Source organism: Vitis riparia, chromosome 19, assembly GCF_004353265.1.
Source record: "Vitis riparia cultivar Riparia Gloire de Montpellier isolate 1030 chromosome 19, EGFV_Vit.rip_1.0, whole genome shotgun sequence".
Classification (NCBI taxonomy): domain Eukaryota; kingdom Viridiplantae; phylum Streptophyta; class Magnoliopsida; order Vitales; family Vitaceae; genus Vitis; species Vitis riparia.
Genome location: NC_048449.1, coordinates 15,999,701 through 16,014,106, shown reverse-complemented (window position 1 = coordinate 16,014,106; position 14,406 = coordinate 15,999,701). Strand labels below are relative to the sequence as shown.

Sequence of the window (14,406 nt, the reverse complement as noted above, 5' to 3'; positions counted from 1 at the left end):
CATTACTTTTGATGCTTTAAAGTGGGTTGATTGAGGAATTGAAAATTAAAGAAATAAAGCAAGCAATTGAATGAGCCGCCGGCGGCGAAACGTCTCCACCACCACCACAGCGACCAGCTTCAGCGGCATCAGCAGGAACCTGTGGCATTTAATTTATCATAAGCAGGAATTACTAGGCGTTCTAATGTTAGTTCCAATCATCCAACATCTAGGCCTCTGACATTTAGTGATTCCTTGGACTTGAGGTCAGACATAGCTGTAGCAGTCAATGCAAATGCAACCCAGATTGCTCCCCAGAGCCAGTCTCATGTACTATATATTCTTGGCTTGGCAAGAAATATGCGTCATTTTCCTTGGAGTGGAGCTTCCAATTCAAGAGCTGGCAGTTCATCACTTTCATTCAACTTTTTTAAGGAGAGGAGTTGCTCCAGAGTCTATTGACGCCCTACCAACATGCAAATTTAAGTTAAAGAAAAATAGAGATGTTGATGACCAGAAAGTCAACTCAGGAGCTCCCAAATTGAGGCCACAACCCAGCTGCAGGCTGGGAGTTTGCCTTTGTTATAGTTCCGAGCTCTAGTGAAACTACAGTTGCAGAGAGTACATAAGCTGCGGGAAAGTTCACTATTTCTAGTGCTGATGACATCCTCAAAGCTATCTTAATCACTGTTTCTAGTGTCGATGACATCCTCAAAGCTATCTGAGTCCTTGAATTTTGCATACCTCAAGGGAGAAGTTAATTTGACTGCCCTTGAAAGACTGATGGCAAGGTGTCCTAATCTCAAGAGTTTGAGGTTGAACCGTGCGGTGCCCCTTGATGCACTCCAAAGAATTTTTGCGCATGCACCTCAACTTGTGGACTTAGACACTGGTTCTTATGTTCATGATCCAGATGCTGAGACTGTCCTCAAACTTATAAGTACCTTCCAGAAGTGTAAATCAATTAGGAGCATGTCAGGTTTTCTGGAAGTTGCTCCTCTATGCCCGCCAGCTATTTACCCCATTTGCTCAAATCTAACCTCCTTGAACCTGAGTTATGCTCCGGGGATGCATGGAGATGAGCTGATAAAGCTAATCCGCCACTACAAGAAACTTCGGCGACTGTGGATATTAGATGGCAATGGTGGACACAGAGAAAGAAACTTGATCACCATCTTGGCAAATTGCTGAGGGACTTGGAAGATTTATGGTTTGGTCCCTGAGGATACTTGCTTTTGGGGGAATGTTTGGACTGTGAACGCCTGGATTTGATACATAAGAAGCTGGTGCAGGATCTGAAATCTGCTTCTTCACTGTAAGTCTTGGAAATGGCCAATGTACCCAAAATAGAACCAATGAGAATCAGGCTCAGTTTTGGTTGAAGCGCCAGTAGCAGTTCTTCCTTGGTGTCCTATTCGTGGACTTTTCACTCAAGAGCCTTATCAGGTATGGGGATTGCCATCTCATGGAAATGGTCCTACCTTCAGCAATCAATTAAATCTCCTCCCCCCTCTCAATGGCTTCCGCCTCAGGAGTTTCCATGTTCTTGAGCTCCATCACTTGCTCCTTCAAGAAAAACCAGGTTCCCATCTCCAGTCTCAAATCAGTGTCTATGCTAATTAAAGGGAAAAGCTTCCAATCTCCAAGGCTGCGGACAGGGCCCTCCCGCCTTCGTGTTTCCTGTGCAGCTAAACCTGAGACGATGAATAAGGTGTGCTACATTGTGAGGAAATAGCTTGCACTGCCAGCTGACTCTGAGGTCATTGGAGAGTTAAAGTTTGAAACACTTGGAGCTGATTCTCTGGATACTGTTGAGACTGTGATGGGCCCTGAAGAGGAATTTGGGATCAGTGTTGAAGAAGAAAGTGCCCAAGGTATTGCCACTGTTCAAGATGCCGCGGATCTCATTGAACAGTTCATTGCAAATAAGTGAGATAAAATATGGCGGCAAAACGCCTTACAGTGTCTCATTTGCTTGTCATCAAAGTTAATTTGGTTTAAGTTATGTGGAAAGTATCACAATGCTACTGGAGCAATCATCTTGTTTTTTTTTATCATATGGGGATCTTTCTTCTTTGGTGGACTTTCAATCACGATCAGTGTAGCCAGAGTGGTATATGCTCTGTCAAGAGATGAAGGGATTCCTTTTTCATCCATATGGCGAAAAGTCCACCCAAAGCATAAGGTTCCTTCAAATGCAGTGTGGCTTTGTGCAGTCATCTGCATTCTTCCTGGGCTCCCAATTTTGAAAGTCAATGTGGTCTTTACGGCTATAACTAATATGTACAATTGGATAGGTGAGTAGTTATGCAGTTCCAATCTTTGCAAGAATGGTGATGGCTGAGAAGAACTTCAAACCAGGGCACTTTTATTTGGGCAGAGTGAGAAGACCAGTTTGCTTGATAGCCTTTCTATGGATTCGTTACACATGCCGTGTCTTCCTTTTGCCTACTTTTTACTCGATTACTTGGGCTGCTTTCAATTATGCCTCGGTGGCATTAGGTGTGGGTTTAAGCCTCATAATGCTTTGGTGGATGTTGGATGCAAGGAAATGGTTTAGAGATCAAATCATAGAGGGTAAAGCTGGAATTGCACCTACAGTTGAAGAATTGGCTAGAGCCAAGGCTGATTTGCAACATGCGTCAGTTTAAAAGGAAGAAATTGAGGGTGTGAAACAGGACTTGCAACAAGCCAGAGCTGCCATTGAGTATGAGAAGAATGGATATGCAGAGAATTACCAGCATGGTCAGCTGATGGAGAATAACCTGATCTCAATGGCCAGGGAGTTGGAAAAACTTCGTGCAGAGTTTGCTAATGCTGATAAAGGAGCCAGTGCTGCTGCTTCTGGTGGGAATCCAGGTTATAGTGGAAACTATGGCAACCCTGAAACTGGATATGCAGCAAATTCTTATCTTACAAACTATGGCATGAATCCGATACTGGCAAGCGCATAAAGTTTTCCTCAATACGAACCTGGACCTGGTTCCTGGGGCGCATACAATAAACAGCAGCTCTCTTAGTCTTGGTGATGGTTATGTGGCATTGTTTGTTCGGATGCTTGGGCTAGATAATGATCCTCTTGATAGGGAATGGGTAGTAGTAGCATTATGGAAATGTTCACTTGGGGAAAAGACCTAAATATGCCGAGGGGAACCTGCCCCTCAGAGCGTCATGGTGGTGAGGTTCAATGCAACCTTTTCTGGGTTGCAAAAGGCGGAGAAACTACACAATGTGTATGCTGAAAATCAACATGGGAGAGCTGAGTTCCAGCAGATCAATCTCAATAATGGCAAAACAAGCAGCACCTTGGTATAATATTCAGCAGTCCATCTGGTACTGATTGCAGCAGAAGTTCTTCAACGCTTCCAGAAATACATAGAAATCTTGTTACAGATGATCAATGGCACACCCTTCACACTGTTTGCCTGGATCTACTAAATTCCCCAGAGATTTGGGACACCCAGTGAGTTGGAATTCAGGTCTTTAAGGTTGGGATGTTAATGCAAGGGAAGGATGGTCGCTATGCTTCAGTTTTCCAGCAACATCAGCAGAGGATTGAGTTATTCATGCGCTCATGCTTGGGAAAAGGGTATTAGGGATATTCAGAAAACTCCGGGAGGTCATTTCATCATTAATGTCTTCCTGGAAAAGGCAGAAGCAAAAGTGCAGGAGGCTTAGAGCTTTGGATAACGGAGGAGCTGAGTCCAGTAAAATTGATGCTGCCCAGGCTTCAATAAGAAAGTTGCTGACAAAAATTAATGTTGTATCAGAGCTGTTGATGCGATCTCAGGCAGGATACACAAGTTGAGGGATGAAGAGTTGCAGCCCCTACTCACCGAATTGATTCATGGATTGATCAGAATGTGGAAGTCCATGCTCAAGTGTCATCAGAAGCAGTTCCAAGCCATATTAGAGAGTAAAACTCGCACTCTGAAAGCACGAATAGGTTTTAGAAGAGATTTGATTTTGAGAGCAACTGTAGAACTCGAAATGGAGCTCCTGAATTGGTGCACCCGTTTTAACAATTGGGTTAATATCCAAAAGAGCTATGTTGAGTCCTTGAATGAGTGGCTATTGAGGTGCCTTCTTCATGTACCTGAAGAAACGGATGATGGAATTGTCCCTTCTCTCCAGGCCGGATTGGAGCTCCAGCAATCTTCGTAATGTGTCATGATTGGTACCAATCCATGGAAAGAATTTCAGAAGCTGCAGTAGCAGATGCCTTGCAAGATTTCGCAATGAAATTGCACCAGTTACGGGACAGGCAAGATGGGGAGCAAGTTCAAAGGCTCAAAGCAGATTACCTTTCAAAGGATTTTCAGACGAAGCTAAAAACACTTCGCATGGAGATGAAGAGAATTGACCATGTGCAAGATGCATTGTCAGAGAAAACAGCGGTCTCAATTGCTGCCTCTGAAAGCGGAATTTCACCACTGGATGATCTGAGGGTGGATTTGGATTCAATGAGAAAGAGAATGGACAAAACTGCTGACCTAGAGCATATTGGTGCTTGGTGGAGCTGGATAGACTCAAGGTAGCCTGTGACGCATGGTTTAGGCCTGGTGTTATTCTCAAGAGAAGGTAATTACTGAAGCTAAGGCTGAGGTGGAATTAAAAACACCTGATGGAGCTATCTTAGCAAGCAAGGTGATCAATGGCACACATGACAAAAGAAACTATGATATGTGCAGAATATTGAATTGGAACAAGTGAGAGTGCAATATTAGATACATCACTGGGCCCCATTCCTATCAGGTCATGCATGGACACATCTAGTATGGGCTACTTTTGAGTCACGTGCCCTCCTCCCTATGTTTCATCATTGTTTGGTTTTTATAAATAATCTTTCACACTCCTATTTCTCAAATCTTTTTCAAATTCCAGCTTTCAAATAGTTTTTCAAATGCCACTTTTATCAAATAATTCTTCTAATCCAGGTTTTTAAATGATCTCAACCCCAAAATTTTCATCCTTAGAGCTTTAGGTATCCAAATTCCATCTTCAATCAAATTTGGCCGCCATTTTCTTTCGGGCAAGCCATTTTCAAATTTTCCTAGATTTTTTAAAATATTTTAAAATAAGTATGAATTAAATTCCGTAATTCCGAATAATGGAATTTATGGAATTAATTCATACAAAATAAACGGGCTTTGGTGGGGGCCCCACATATGTGACTGATCGATTGATTGACTGACTGATTGACTTAATTGCCATGCATGATTGATTTTTTTTTATTTTGATCTATGACATGCTTGAAATTATTTCTTAATTGTGCATTAACCCTCCTCTTGATAGCGCATTGAAGATCATTGCCCAGGTACGCATCTACACCCATTCTGGTATTCCTATATGCATGATTTTATTCTCATATATGCATGATATTTCCTGGTATTCACTGTTTTACTCGTCCATTGCCATGATTGCTTCATTTTATTAGTAGAGACCCGACTTTAGGGACTTGGAGGGGTGCTACGGTCTCTACCGTACCTTCCCGATAAGTAACCTGACCCCCGAACCCGATCCGATTTTTCGTAGACCAATCTTTTTCAAAATAAGGAGTCACACTTAGGGTTTTTCTTTCTTATTTTGTTTACCCTCTAAAAATAAAACAAAAATAAGTGGCGACTCCAAGTCATTTTCAAATAATCAATAAAAATCAATTTTTCGAAATAAAAATCGAGCTCGCCATCGAGTGGGAAACGCATTGAGCCCGAAATGCGGGGTCCACAAAATGGCGACTCCACTGGGGATCATTTAGAGGGTCAAGCTTGAACTTAAAGTGAAGCAAATGTGGTGTTTGATGAGTTTATCAGTGGGTACTCACTTCTTGATTGCACATTGAGGGTTCTCGAGTTTTCACTTGGGACATTGACATGATTGATTGTATTGGTCGATTATCTTGATTGGGGATTCTGACACAATGATTTTCTTTGTGCTTCATTGATATATTTGTTTGAGATATTTGACATGTTGATTATGATGATTGATTCGTCTTGATAGAGGATTCTGAGATAGGTATTTTCTCTGTGTTTCATTGTCATATTCGTTTGAGATATTGACATGCTGATTGTATTGATTGCCTATCTTTTTTCGCTTAGCATAGTGATTCTGATATTTGCCATGATTGTTTTGACCGCCTTGCACGTATGGATTCATTGTTATACATCGTTTGATTTGACATGTCGTTTCTCTGGATTATATATTCTCTTGATCGTCTTGGAGCATGATGTCTGTATCACTATTCGTCTTGATCGTCATAGTTTGTGTGGACTTGAGTGATATACCTGTACTCTGCTTGACTGTATGGTGCATGACTGCCCTCCTTCTGCTTGATTGTATGTCGCTTGCCCATGTGGGCTGCACTTCTATCCCCTTACCTCCAAATCTCTTGGTCTCGGTCATTTCCTTCATTTCGGTTCTCACTTTTGCAAGTGTGAGGCCTTCTGTGTGCTTGTCCTCTGACCGAGCCAGAGATTAGGAGTAGGGTCTAGTGAGGGGCTATATCGATGTACGGGAGCATTCTGGAGGAGACTGACATATCGATGATGATTGGAGTCCGATCATTGAAGACCTGTATAGCCCCGAGCTAGGTTTCATGGATAGTTGTGCGACCAGTGTGTTTCCTCTTCTGCTCTAGATTCATAGGGTTTTCGGATGCACCCACACCATCACTGTGCACTCTAGTTGACCGTTGAGCGTTGAGAGTTTGAGAGGTTTCACCATAGGAACCCCCTGGGATGTCGAGGTAGTGCATGTGTGGAGGTGATGACCACCTTGCATGGAAGCGCCCCGTCTCTTCGGAGGCGTGCAGAGGGTTGCGTACCGCCGGAGGGTACGATCGCTTCTGCTAGGGATCTTTTAAAGTCCACCCATATCCTTTTAGAGCCACCTTCACCTCGTAGGTTGAGCCGTAGATCCTTCGATCAGGACTCCCTCCCTACACGTGGGTGCATCTGAGGGCTTTCAGAGCCTCTGTGGTTACACTTCGGATTTGGTACTCCCTCTTTTTAGTCTCCAGTTGAGAGTGCTTGGAGATCGGTATGAGTTTGAGTACGGTTGGATCACCTTTCATCTTGTAGCTCTAGATTATGCTTTTTACTCGAGGAGTTTAGCATGTTTTCTCCCTAGGGTTTTCGTTTTTCTTTCTTGGCTCGGCACATCCTTTCACTTTGTTGATACTCACTCGATACTTTGGGATATGTTCATTGATTATCTTTTTACACTACACACCTATCACGGGCTCAGTACCTCATTCTTTGTTTGATCCTTGGTTCGATTTTCAACTCGATGCTCATATTTTCATTACAGAAAGGTGAAAGGCACATTTTCATATTCACACATTTTTCGAGAGATTCGCCTTGATCACCTTATCATTTTTTTTTCTCTTATGGAGCTCGAGTTGAAGGTTGAATAAAGGATATTTTGTTATATATTGAGTATCGATCTCGTGATAGTGTTGTTCTTCACACCCCATTCACTTTCTTCACACCTCGATCATTTTCGGGATCATCAATAGAAATTCTTTAGTCATATTTGTAGTCATCTCATGTTGAACACTCCTATGACTCTAGAATTTCTATCGTATATCCAGATTTCTGATTGTCACCATATGATTGTGTATCGCACCCTGTCATGTATTGGGTTGTATTGTATCATGCACTGGTCATTGTTCGTTGCATCCCGTGTCGTGGCATGAGTCGTGTTTGAGTTTGGTCATTGTTCGTTACATCTCGTGTCGTTGCATGAGTCGTGTTTGAGTCGTTTTTGTTTGAGTTCTTTTGTAGGAGTCTATTTGTAGACCCAATCTTGGTTCAGTGCCCTGGGTTGAGTGGGAGAGAGGTTGATTCGTATCGCTGTGCTGCTATAGACGGATTCACACTTAGTTTCGATTGGTTAGCTTATCGCTTTTGTGGTTTCGATTCAGGGGGCATTGACCAGTTTGAGTTAGAGGATGGATACTCAGCAGAGTAGGCACGTAGTGCTCGAGGACACGTCATCTGATTTAGTGGCACCACCTGTTATACCTGTTCAGATGTCAGCTACACAGACGTTGCCTACTGTTTCACATGATCATGCTGCTGTCATTCCACCCATGGTCACACCAGTTACCGTTATTGAGGATCCTCGTTCTCGTATGGACAGACTCGAGCAGAGGATTGGACAGATGAGAGATCCTGATGAGATGATTTCATGGGATGACCCTGACGATGTGCCGGTGGCCACTTTGCCAGTCGGTTTCAGGATGCCTGATATAGAGAGATATACGGGTGTTGGATGTCCTCGTATTCATCTCAGACTTTATAGCACGGTCATGAGGGCCCTTGGTCTAGATGAGGCACAGTTGCTCACTTTGTTCCCATTGTCATTGAGCGGCATGACACAGAGATGGTACGCTTCATTAGAGTCATCTCGTCGGAGGACTTGGGTGGACTTAGCACAGGAGTTTCTGAGACAGTATTCATTCAGTGGTGATACGAGCGTTACACGTAGAGAGCTTGAGTTTCTTAGACAGGGATCAGATGAGTCTGTTTCTTCTTTTATCTCCCGTTGGAGGGAGAAGGCCGCGGAGATGATTGAGCGACCTACCGAGAGAGATCAGATGAGCATGTTTTTGAGGAGTTTGCATCCTAGGTTTTCTCGACATCTTACAGGGGTCCCATTCCAGGATTTCAGATCATTGGTTCAGGCTTTGTTCGATGTAGATGATGGCATATCTAGAGGATTATGGTCAAATATCATTCATTCCCCAGATACTGAGGGGAAGAGAGTTGTTGGATCATCTGAGAGCTATGGAGGCGTATGTTCTGCGGACTTTCAGCATCGACGACCTGGTTATCATCCCTATGCGAGATCATTGCGGGTACCCAGGAGTGATTTCCCACTCTTACAGCATCGTCATCCTCATTTAGTTCAACAGTACCCTTCTGTGCATCCTCATACTGTCACGGTGCGACCTTCATCTCAATTTCAGCGTCCACAGACTAGTATCCCGCGACATGAGCAGTCTCGCCCCCATCGGCGACGTCAGAGGACTTATTCTGATTTGGGGATGTCTTTGGATAGAGCTTTTGAGCGACTCAGATCTACTGGTTTTTTAGTACCATTGGCCCCTAGGCCACCCCCGAGTACCTTACCTCCGCGTTTTCGTGCTCATGAGTTTTGTGCATTTCACCAGATGGCAGGCCACCGTACGGACTATTGTGCTTCTCTACGTCATACCATACAGGATCTTATTGATAGTGGTGCGGTTAGCTTTTCTGTATCGACCACAGATACTGATTTTGGTCCAGATATGACTGCTGATTCCTTTCCAGCATATTCCACGCATGCAGATCCTCCTCCCTCAGGCTTATACCATCATGTTGTGGACACCCAGGGCACTGATATTCACCAGACACTTTGATATTGCACACCTTGTTGGTGTATCTTGGGACTACATTGTTAGTCGGTCATTTGAGTTTTTGTTCTCATTTGCTTTGTATTTGAGTCTTGTTTTATAGTTAGTGATTCGAGTTCGTACCCTGTGTTTCGAGAGTAGACCTTATTGTCTTATTATTTTGCATGATGTACTCTCATTTCACTTAGTGATGTTGTTACTTTCTTGGGTATGTGTTTCTGTCTTCTTTTTATTATTGTCATTGTTTCGTATCATGCATATTATGTGTTGTTATCTTGGGTAGCATCTTGTGTTGCTTTGTTTTTGTGTCTCTTGCATGTGTTTGTTTCAGAGTCTTAGACAGTTTTAGTGTCGTGACTGGTCCCTGAGCAGATATTGACGGTATGATGATTATGATACAGAGCACCTTGAGATTAGACTTCGTCAGTTGAGGTTCACCATGTCGGACGAGATCGCACCCATTACTCTTACTACTCTTTATGAGATGATGATGGATTTGACACGGAGGGTTGAGAGGATTGAGCTCATTTTGTCAGAGCACCCATCGTCATCGAGAGGAGCTCCAGGAGTAGCGATGCCTTCGTTGCCACATTTGACTTCACCGACCTCTGTTACTTTGAGTGCCTCACATCCACGGCCTCGCCCATATTCAGTGCTCCAGCAGCATTCCTCATCCATTTCATTGGCTACGTCGACACGACCTCCATCCCGAGTTCGCGGCCCTCTGGTCGTTACAGTTCCTCAGGGGCGACCTCACCCTCATCGACGATGTCGGAGACACTTTTCAGATCTGAGTATACCCTTGAGTAGAGCTTTTGAGACGTTCCAGGCCATGGGATTTTTGGCTCCTTTGGCTCCTAGGGCACTTCCGGATCCTGTGCCTCCGCAGTTTCGGCTTGATTTATACTGTATGTACCATCAGTCAGTAGGACATCACACTGATCGTTGCACTGCTCTACGACATGCCATACAGGACATTGTTGATTCTGGGACGTTTGGGCATCCTCAGTCCGATGTGTTTTCTGTACCTACCTCAGCTCAGGCTATGCATGCAGACACCCCTTCACCAGCAGTCCGTGATCTTATTGATTTGGGCGATTGACTCATGATTGGCTTACCTTGGTACAGTGGTGCTCAGATTTTGTTCCTTCTATGGCCAGAGATGTGACGACAGGACCAGTCACTGTTTTTGTTTTTGTTTTTGCTTGTTTAGTCTTGTTTTGTTTTTGACTTTTAGAGACTATAACTCGATTCTTGAGTATTGTCTTTGTTATCCTTCTTTTGCATGATGTACTCATCGGATTATCCCATTGGATGCATTTTCTTTTATGGACGTATGTTTGTGTTTTGTGATATGATGTGTTGTTCTTTTGACTTGAGATGTCTTTTCACTTGCACATTGTGATCTTGAGGCTTGACCTATCATAGAGGATATTGAGCCTATTAGCCTAGGATCAGAGATTTGACCTAGAGAGTTCAAGACTGTGACACATCTTCTTATGATCAGAGTAGTATCTTGCTCACTTCCCATACCTTGCTTTTGTTTTGACCTACATCCATCCATTATGAGCTTTGCACAGCATCACCCTTGAGACCATTACACGACCTTTCCATCCTCGGTTTTTCTAGCCCTTCACATCCCCTCTCTGATTCGACCAGGTAGAGTGTGAGGAGTTTGAGCCTAGGGTTTGATTTCACATGGCGAGGGTTATCTTATGATCTTTGGGTGGCTTACGGTGAGAGGATTGGTCGATTGCTTGATGAGACTGTCACTTATTTTGCCGTGAGTATAGAGATTGATATTGTATGATGAGAGTTGGCTTGTGATGGGCCGTCGCGCCTGATGAGATCACCGTTTACTTTGCTTTGAGAGGATCGTCCTTGAGATTATCATAGAGCATTTGGAGTACGGTTGGTGCATGATTCTAGAGGGTTGACGTGGTTATGTCAGATGGACATCGATCTCTAGTATTGATCATTTGAGGGCTTGATAGCATGATGTCTGAGACCGTGGTCGCAGGATGGGTGGCCTTCATTTCGGTTAGCTCACACCCTATTACCTTTATTGACATTTAGACCATTGCTAGCCCTTTGAGCCTCGCATGAGCATCATAGCCTTTTCTTTCTTATAGCCTTGCTCACCTTTTACACCGGGATAGGGGCCCTTCAGTGTATGCATGCATTGTTTAGGAGTTTCATGAGCCTTGGACCTAGGGACGCATCTTTCTCATTGTCTTTTCCTATCATTGCATCATTGCACTTCATCACACTTCATCGATTGTGTCCTTTATCCTATCTACTGCTCGTTTTGCATCACTTTATCTCACCCTCGAGTGGTGATCACCCTCAGTTCATTACATGGAGGGTAGTCACGTCATTTTCCACTATCTATCCTATGGACATTGATCCAGGGATCCTTAGCTTGAGAGGGTCACTTCGTCAGAGAGGGTTTATGCTACATTGGCATTTGAGAGTATGTTTATCCATTTTTACTTCATCTTTAGATCTTTCTTGGTTTGCGTTCAGAGCATGTATATTTGTATATATGTTAAAAAAAAAAAAAAAAAAAAAAAAAAAAAAAAAAAGAAAAGAGGGCACATGTGTGTATTATTCTCTATCATTGAGTATATTAGTGTTCGAGGGTCGCTTTGTTGGATATGTCTATTGATGGGAGTTCGTATGTGAGCTCCCCGAGACCTTTCATTCTTCGTATTCATTTTGTTGTATGTTTTGAGAGCGAGATGAGTGACCTTCTCTTAGGAGCTCTGGGTCATTGTCCATTCCATTATTGTGTTCGTTATTGACGTGACCTCCTTTCATATTTGAGTTGAGCGGATCATCACTCGTTCTCGTATTCTATGCTTTATCATCATCCTCGTTTTCACTTCTGATTCATCATTTTCATTTCACCTCTTATTCCGTTCTTACAGTGACCTCATTTTCGGGTTTGGTGCTCTCTTCGCATCATCATTATACATCTCGTCATCAGTTCGGTTTTTCTTCATTGCATCATCATTTTTACCATGTTCACAGTAGGCATCTTCAGGTCCATGGCTCACGATATTTTCTATATATGTTGCATTTTATACATGAGGGCATGGGTTTTGATCATTGGGTATTTGGGCCTAGTTTCCCTTCATTTCTATTACCCTATCACCCTAGCCTTCGTTACGTCCTGAGTCTTAAGACCACCCTGAGGCCATGACATCACACATTGTGTTTGATAGCTCTTATGTGAGCGATACTTGAGATTGATTCGGGAGCATTCTGTTTGTGATGGACCAGGAGTTATGGTATGACCTTACACTGGGACATAGCCATCTCAGAGATTGTTTTTTTTTATCGGGTATGCGGTCTTTTCTGCTTGATACATCGCATTGGGGCACACCTTCATTAGTCGGAGGTTGTTTTTTAGATGATCATTATGTCGAGGCATACTCTTCTCAGTCGATGACGGATTTTTGAGCCATGTCCATTCCTTGGAAGATATCAGATGTCCTTTTTCACATTGGAGCATGAGGCATGATTGGCGCATTTCATCTGGTGTACTTTACACAGAGGCATACCCCCTTTCGGTTGATGATGGTTTTTTTTTTTTAGGCATAGTTGTTCCTTGGAGGCGATCAGATTCATTTCACATTGCAGTACGAGATATGATTGGGTGATTTCTTTGATGTGGTCACGAGAGCATAGCCTTCTCATCATTGTTGGCAGATTTTTGAGATGATTGGATCAGGACACGGACACTTATGAGAGCATGCAGCGGAGTTTAGTCATTTCAGGGTTTGCCCTATACTGGGGCATAACCCTTTCATTGGCGGTTGATCTTAGAGATACCAGTTCACATTGGGACATATTTTTTCCTTAGAGGAGGTCAGATGCTCTCTTCACGTTACCATGATGACTTCGAGGAGCAGAGATTCATTTTGATCAGATGATGTATGATTGGTTGCACTCCTCTCATCGACGTTTGATTTGGAGATGCTTACACTGGGGCATAGCCCACTCATCGATGATGATTTTGTGAGATGACAGTTTATGCCAGGCACATGCTTCCCAGAGTTTATCTTGCACTGAGGGCTTACCCATTTTGAGATGATACATTCATACCGGGGCATAGCCACCTTGTTGATTTTGACATTGGGACTCCACCTCGCGTTTATGATTGTTGCTTTCGACGGATCATGGAGTCATTGACACCCTGGGCTCAGTCTTCTCGGCGTACCTAGTTTGATTTGGATATTCACTTACCTTTGTTACGCACCCATACATCCTACACTGGACACCGTTATACCTGCACCCATCTTATCAGAGCCTTACATCTTTTGAGCTTACATATTTCATCATATTACCTGACTTTATCCCTTTCTCTTGATCCGAGGAAGATGTGGACCAGTCTTGAGCTTTCTGGTTGAGTTTTCACATATCTTTGGGCATCAGGTTCGACATTTTCCATGATGGTAGGGCTTGTTAGATTGTTGATGCATTTGTGATGATGTGCTCATATTGATAGCTGACATGTCGTGTCTTGATTTGCTTACATTTCAGACTTAGAGTCTTGGTCAGCATTTGTTTGATCCATTATTTTGGTTCTGCTTCGTCAGCATAGTTTCAGTGATGTTTGATCTTGTTTTAGCATTTGGTCATTGAGTCTTTGTATGTGTTTTTCATCGCATCATCATTGAGCATATCCTAGAGTGTTTTGTATGGTGACATTCTGTGTCTCATGTTGAGTTACTATCCTACACTGGGGCATACCCCCATCCTTGAGTTTATCAGATCTTTTGCGTACTTTCTCACTGCTTGATCTATCTCTTGATCTTTATGGGTCGTCGCACTGGGGCATACCCCCATCATTGAGTTCATCAGACTTTTTGAGGACTTTCTCTTTACTCGATCCACTTCTTGATCTTTGCGAGTCGTCACACTGGGGCATACCCCCTTTAGCGCTTTTCTACTGGGGCATACCCCCTCTCTTTGGGTTTACCATGTCCCGTATTGATTTCATGGTTGTCAGACACATTTGTCGA

The 14,406-nt window shown here is 43.3% G+C and overlaps 1 pseudogene; it reads left to right on the top strand.

The window, feature by feature from the left end:
* The first annotated feature begins 1,483 nt into the window (after positions 1-1,483).
* Positions 1,484-1,912, top strand: LOC117908057 (annotated as a pseudogene).
* Positions 1,913-14,406: the final 12,494 nt, after the last annotated feature.